Genomic DNA, 6,330 nt, shown 5'->3' with positions numbered 1-6,330 from the left:
GTCCAGCCCCTCCAGAAGCTCCCTAACTAAATCCTCACTCACCCTAGGCCCAGGTGAGCCCCCCCCGGGGCCCGAAGGGGGCCTAGCAGGGAGGTGGCAGTTCTGGTCCTTACTGAGGAAGACAGAGGCAAAGAAGTTATTAAATATGCTGGCTTTTCAGAGTCTCTCCTGTAAAGGGGATAGATAAGGATAGCATGCCACAGGGCCACGGCCTCCCCTGCCCCTGGTTATAAGTGGTTCTTCAAACACCCAGAGAAAATAAAATACAGAAAAACCAAGGAAGGCTTTGGTAAATGCATTTGGCTCTGTGAATTGGGAATCGGGAGCCCTGATGGAAGGTGCTGAGTTTATGGGACCGGGAAATGCTGCTTTCTTGGGGCAATAAGAACAAAAGCAAGGGGAGGCAGCTGCAAGGCGAGCTTCCCCCTGGCTTGTCCTCCCAGGTCTAGGCCGTGGCTCTGTTTAGGCAACAGAGGCTATTCTGTCTTCATGATGATGCCAACCTAGACTGGAAGGTCTAGGAAGGACCCCAGGTTCATCTCAGAGATGCAAGCCCCAGGAGATCACCCCAAGGTGGCGAAGGGCACAATTCCTCTCTCCTACGGGAGCATGGATAGCTTAGGTCAGGCACCCAGAGTCAAATGTTAGCACGTCTCCTCAAAACAAATGCCCTGCGGCAGGCAAGGACCCTTTTTTGTGTGCACGCATGCTATGGCCACCTGCCCTCTGGAAACTAGCAGGCCTCAAACTTGGCATCGAGGGGGAATGGTTCATTTGCCCAAGGCAACAGACCAAGCGAGTCACTTGCAAATTAAAGTGTGCCAACCCAGTCTCCTGGGCTGTGGTAGCTTGTAGGAGCTCCTGTCTCCAGAGTTGAAGCACCTTGCCATCTTGGATGCATTTACCTTGCCCCATGAGGCAGGGCAGGGGTGTTGTATCCCCAGGGAGCAGACAGGGAAAGGTGAAGAGAGCTGCCCAAGGGCCTACAGGAGGCCTGTGTCAGAGCAGGGACTTGAATTTAGCCTCTCTCAACACCTGGCTTTGCTTTCCTCTCCCTCCAACAGCAGACTGCAAGCCACCAGCTGTCCCATGGCCAGTCTTGGGATAGCAACGCTACCTCCTCAGTGCTGACCCTGAGCTAGGGCTTCATCAGGTCCTTTAGAAGTGGAGGCTCCTTCATGCTATTTCTGTGGCTTCCAAGTAGCATGGTAATCAGCTCCACCTGCCAATAATTCATCTCCCCGTCAACTGAAGGCCCCAGCGTGTCCATCCAGCACCTCCTTGCGAGTGATAAATTCACAGGAAAGATCAAAACAAAACCCTAGCTCCTCTGTTGCTTTCTGTAGTGCATTTGGTTTAGAGCAGTCTGCCCCCGGCATCTCCGAGCTGCTGACAAAAGAACCCCCCACCCAAAGGCACCTCATTAGGGCCACATCATCATGGCTCCAAGGCGTGGTAGCAACCCAGCCATCTCAGAGAAAAACATAGGAAGTGAGGGTTGAAGGGACCTCATGGGGTCACATCTAGTCCAGCCCCCTGCTCCAAGCAGGACCAGCCCCAACTACATCATCCCAGCCAGGGCTTTGTCTACCCGGGTCTTCAAAACCTCCAAGGATGGAGACTGCACCACCTCTCTGGGTAAGCTGCTTCAGTGCCTCACCACCCTCCTAGTGAGAAAATTTTTAATTTAACCTCGACTTCCCTTGCTTCAACTTGAGACCATTTCTTCTTGTTCTCTCTCCACGCGCAATTCTTCCCAGGTGAAAAAGAACCGCATGTGACACCTCGTAATCCCAGTCCTTAGCACTGGGCAGTGTCTGGTAACAATAGGCCTGAGGATGGTTTGGAAACTCATAATAAGCTCCAGTCTGTAATCACTGCTTGTGGATCTCGAAGCGCTTTATGGAGAAAGTGAGCTTCATTATCCCCATTTTATAGACAAGGAAACTAAGTCCCAGAGAGGAGCTGTGAAAGGTGTGTGGTCACATAGCATGTCAACTGCAGAGCTAGGAGCAGAACCCAGGGCTTCAGGGGTGTCTACACATACATTAACGTGCTTTAGTTAATGCACATTAAATCTAGTACCTCCAGGCTCTTATACACGTACGCAGAGCCTGCGCCGACATGCTGGAAATCCAGCGTGTCAGAGAAGACTCATCTGCTGGGGCATGAAAGTTGATGTGCTCTGGCAGCCATCCGTGTCACGTGTATCAGTGCCGCTGTGCGTCGCCGCACTGAAAAAACGGTGGCAGCGCACTTTAAAATAAAACACATTTGAGGATCAGTTCAAAGCACTCCACTGCCATTTTTTCATTGCAGGGACATATGGCGACACTGATTTATGTGACATGCAGGTGCTTTTAATTAGTGTGGCTCACTAATTAAAAGAGCCCAGCGCCGCGTCCCAGTGCATGTAAGAATACCCTCCGTTGTGAGATACTAGGAAAATGTGCATTGGTCTTGTCTTAATGTGCATTAACTAAAAAGCATGGTTTTTAAGTGACCCTTAATGCATGTGAGCCTATTTTAATGCTCATTAACTAAAAAGCACTTTTTAGTGACACTTTAATGTGCATTAAAATAAGATAATACAAATTAGAGCATATGCATAGATGTGCCCCAGAGCTCCAGCTCTTGCTAATGACTTTTTGCAGCCCCTGGTGTCTTGGGAGACATAATAGTCTTTACCTACTCCCCCATCTGCTTTCTCTCCCAGAGGAGATCCCCACTGCTTCCTGAGTCACGCTCCTGTTTTCTTAAGACTCAGGTGAGCAGCAGGTCTAGTGACACATTGCAGCAGCGCCATGCCAGACCATGTGCCCGTCTCCTCCTTGTGCCATAAAGGCCACCCTCTGGACACAGCCAAAGGCACAAGACAAAGGTCCTGGGCTCTTTAGACAGAAGCTCGTTTCCTGTAACACCTCAAGGAAATAGTGACAGGTCGTCACCATCGTCCTTGGAGTCCAGAGCCTCTTTGTAATGCATGTGCGGTATTGAACAGCTATATAAATATCTGGAAAAAACAAATTTCAGGAAACCAGAGCTGGGAGGAAAATGGGTTCCCCTGTTCCACACAGCTTGTTCAAGTAAGGAAACATTTTCCTGAGCTAATATTGGGACAAAGCATCCCCCCCTTCAAAAATGCAAAATTTTCACAAACTGAAAATAAATAAAATGGTTTTTGATACATTTCAAAACTATTGAAAACACTTCTGTCACTTTTAACTCTCTGAATATCTTTTTCTTTTTCTTTTTTTATAGAAAATCCTGCATCTGGGGTGACCTCTGCGGTCTTTTGCAAGTCCATGCCATATTTTACAGATAATTGTCAAACTGAGAAACAGATTTTTTTTTTTTTTTTTGGTCTAGAAAAAGTCCAAATGAAAAATTTTTGGACAACTTGAAAACTTTATGTTTTTTAAATTGTAAGTAAAAAAAAAATTATAATAATAATCCACCACAAACTTTTTTTTTCCGTGAAAGAGCACACTGCATTGAAAAATTCCCAGCCACCTCTATGAGCATCACTTGAGAGGAAACAGATGTTTTCTTCCCACTGACAACTGACTTGTCAGTGATTCTTGCCGTTCCTGGGAGAGGCCCCGCCTCCCACAGGCTAGCCCCACCCTCTCAGGTATGAAGCTATACTTGTTTTTTCTTTTTTCAGTCAAAGCTGAAACGACACCTCTTTCCCTTTGCACAGCGCACAAAGATGTCGTCAGCATTGCTAATACAATCACTCAGCCAGGCCCTTGTCAAGACAGGAGTAAATGAAGAGCCGCGGCCTTTTCAACACGTCTGTCTGTGCAAGCAGATGTTTAAAAAGAATGTGACGCGCCGCAAAAAAAGGCATCGACAGATGATGCGCTTGCCCACGCTGGGATTCACTCTCCTCCTTCGGGGTCCAGTGTGTCGTGTTGCTGTGCGCTGTTTAATGAGCACCTGCAGAGAAAAGTGCATTTTGGCACTGAGGAAAATTGAGCACCACCTACACCTGTGCAGTTTTGAGGCTACTAAGCTGAATGTTGCATTAGCAACTCCATGGTAGAAAGACATTGCATTACACTAGTTTATCTACTGACCTATCTCCAGTGCAAATGGGGTTCCTTTTGATTCTGGCAGGCTCTTTTTTTTAATACATTTATTATCATGAAGTAGGAGTTACCACTATGTCCCCACCTTCCAGAAGATGAAGGCACAGAGGAATGACAGGGCTTGTCCAGGGTTACAAGGGAATTCTGGTGCAAGGCCAGTCTTCTGAGACATAGGTTTGTGCCCTATCCACCACTACAGAAAGGATGTAGTCGAAGTGGAAAGAGTCCAGCGGAGGGCAATGGAAACAGTTTGGGAGTTGGGGGACAGGACTGGTGAGGAGAGGCTGAGGGAAATGGGATAATTTAGTCTGCAGAAGAGAAGACCGAGGGGGACTGAATAGCAGCCTTCACCTCTGCTGCAAAGAGGACAGAGCTGGACTGGTCTTAGTGGGGGCAGATGGCAGGACAAGGAGCAATGGGCTCAGGCTACAGCAAGGGAAGCTGAGGTTGGATATTAGGAAAAACTTTCTCACAAGGAGGGTGGTGAAGCACTGGAACAGGCTACCCAGAGAGGTGGTGGATCTCCATCCTTGGAGGTTTTGAAAACCCAGGTAGACAAAGCCTTGTCTGGGATGATGTAGTTGGGGCTGGTCCTGCTTGGAGCAGGGGGTTGGACTAGATGTGACCCCCCTAGGTCCCTTCCAGCCTCATTGCCTATGATTGTATGAGCACCTGAACCACTCTTCCTCTAGGTCTTCTGAACAAGATGAGTCTTGAGTTCTGTTCCAGTCCTATGACTAAAATCAGCTTTCCATATAGCTCCTTAATCCACCATTGCCTATTATGGCCGTGCCCAGATGAGCGCAGTGGTGCAGTATGTGGCACCATGGACACATCTGCGGCACCACATACCGCACATTCAACTGATCTCCATGCTGCAAGGTAGCATCGTGGAGGGAGGTGGGGTGAGTTTTGATCCCAGGGTCAAAAAAACCCATGCAAAAAAATAAAAATAAAAAGTGGAGTGGTGCATGCGGGGTCAGAGTCTGCCACCCAAAACCGGAGCCTGGCAGACCAGAGCCACACTCCAGCTGCCGGCCAGGCTCCAAGCTGCTGGATCACTCTTGTTGCAACCCCAGGAGGCCCCTGGGGAACCCAGGTAAGGCTAGAGCTGTCCCCAGCCTCCCCTACCCCACCTGGGGTAATCTGCCATGTACAAGGCACGTGGCATGGGTGCTCCCCAAGGACAACCGGTGTTTCTTGTCCCTGAAGAAACAAACGTCTGCGCTCATGTGGACACAGCTATGAAGATTTGCACCTTTGTTTTAAAGAGTTCTTGAACCAGCTGCTTCTGGGACCAGGCTTGAAGTCAGTTCTTCGATCAGCTCAGCAATGGCACCGTGCACTCTTAGCTTGGATGCTTCGTAGAGAGCTTTGGAAACCCGTGGGATGAAAATTGCTTGAGATAAGTAAGGTAATTGCGAAGATGATTCAGAGGAGCCGAAGACAGCTCAAAGAGAGAAAAGAAAGAGGCGGGATAGTGTCTTATTCCTGACAGGAGCTCCAGTGGGTAGAGAAGACACTCCAAGACTTACCGCATGAGTGTATTTGCACATTTTGTGTCAGAATAGATAAGGTGGTGCCAGCATTTCCATTATGCGTCTTCATTTGCAGAGACTTGTAAGTCAGCCATAAATAAAAGCATTTGGAAGAGCTCTTGGGAAATGGCATCCCAGCCCAGGAGCGAGCCTTTGTTTGGTTTTTGTTTTCCATTTACATTTTTCATGACATTTTTTGTTTTATTAAACCAAAAGAAAATGACACCATATAAACACAAGAACCAAAACACTATAATGGGAATGCATTACTATTGGCCCAATGACCACCTGGCAGTGGGGTAGGATAACAAGGCACATGGAGCTGAAGAGTGTCCAAGAAGAACAGATCTGTCATTCAGGGAGGTCCAGGGTGGAGGGGGGCAGCGTTAAGAGAAACAGGATGAAACGAAGCAAAGGAAAATTTAGCTTGAGGAAAACTTTCCTAAGAGTGGAAAAGTCTCCCCAGGGAAGTGATGGAAACCCAACCACTTGAGTCATTGAACTGGCCCAAGCAAGAAGAATGCCGCGTAAAGAACAATCTCACACTGGCAAGGAAAAGGGCCTCGATGACCTAATAGGTCTTTTCCATCTCTCATTTCACTGGTTCAGTTGAAAGCATAGGGGGAATATTAAGTAAGCAAAATAACCGCCTGGCTGATCTATGCCAGGACACCCATCTCCTTCCAACAAAGGCCACA

Source organism: Gavialis gangeticus, unplaced genomic scaffold (assembly GCF_001723915.1).
Source record: "Gavialis gangeticus isolate Ggan-Ray unplaced genomic scaffold, GavGan_comp1, whole genome shotgun sequence".
NCBI lineage: Eukaryota > Metazoa > Chordata > Crocodylia > Gavialidae > Gavialis > Gavialis gangeticus.
This window is presented reverse-complemented; position numbering follows the sequence as displayed.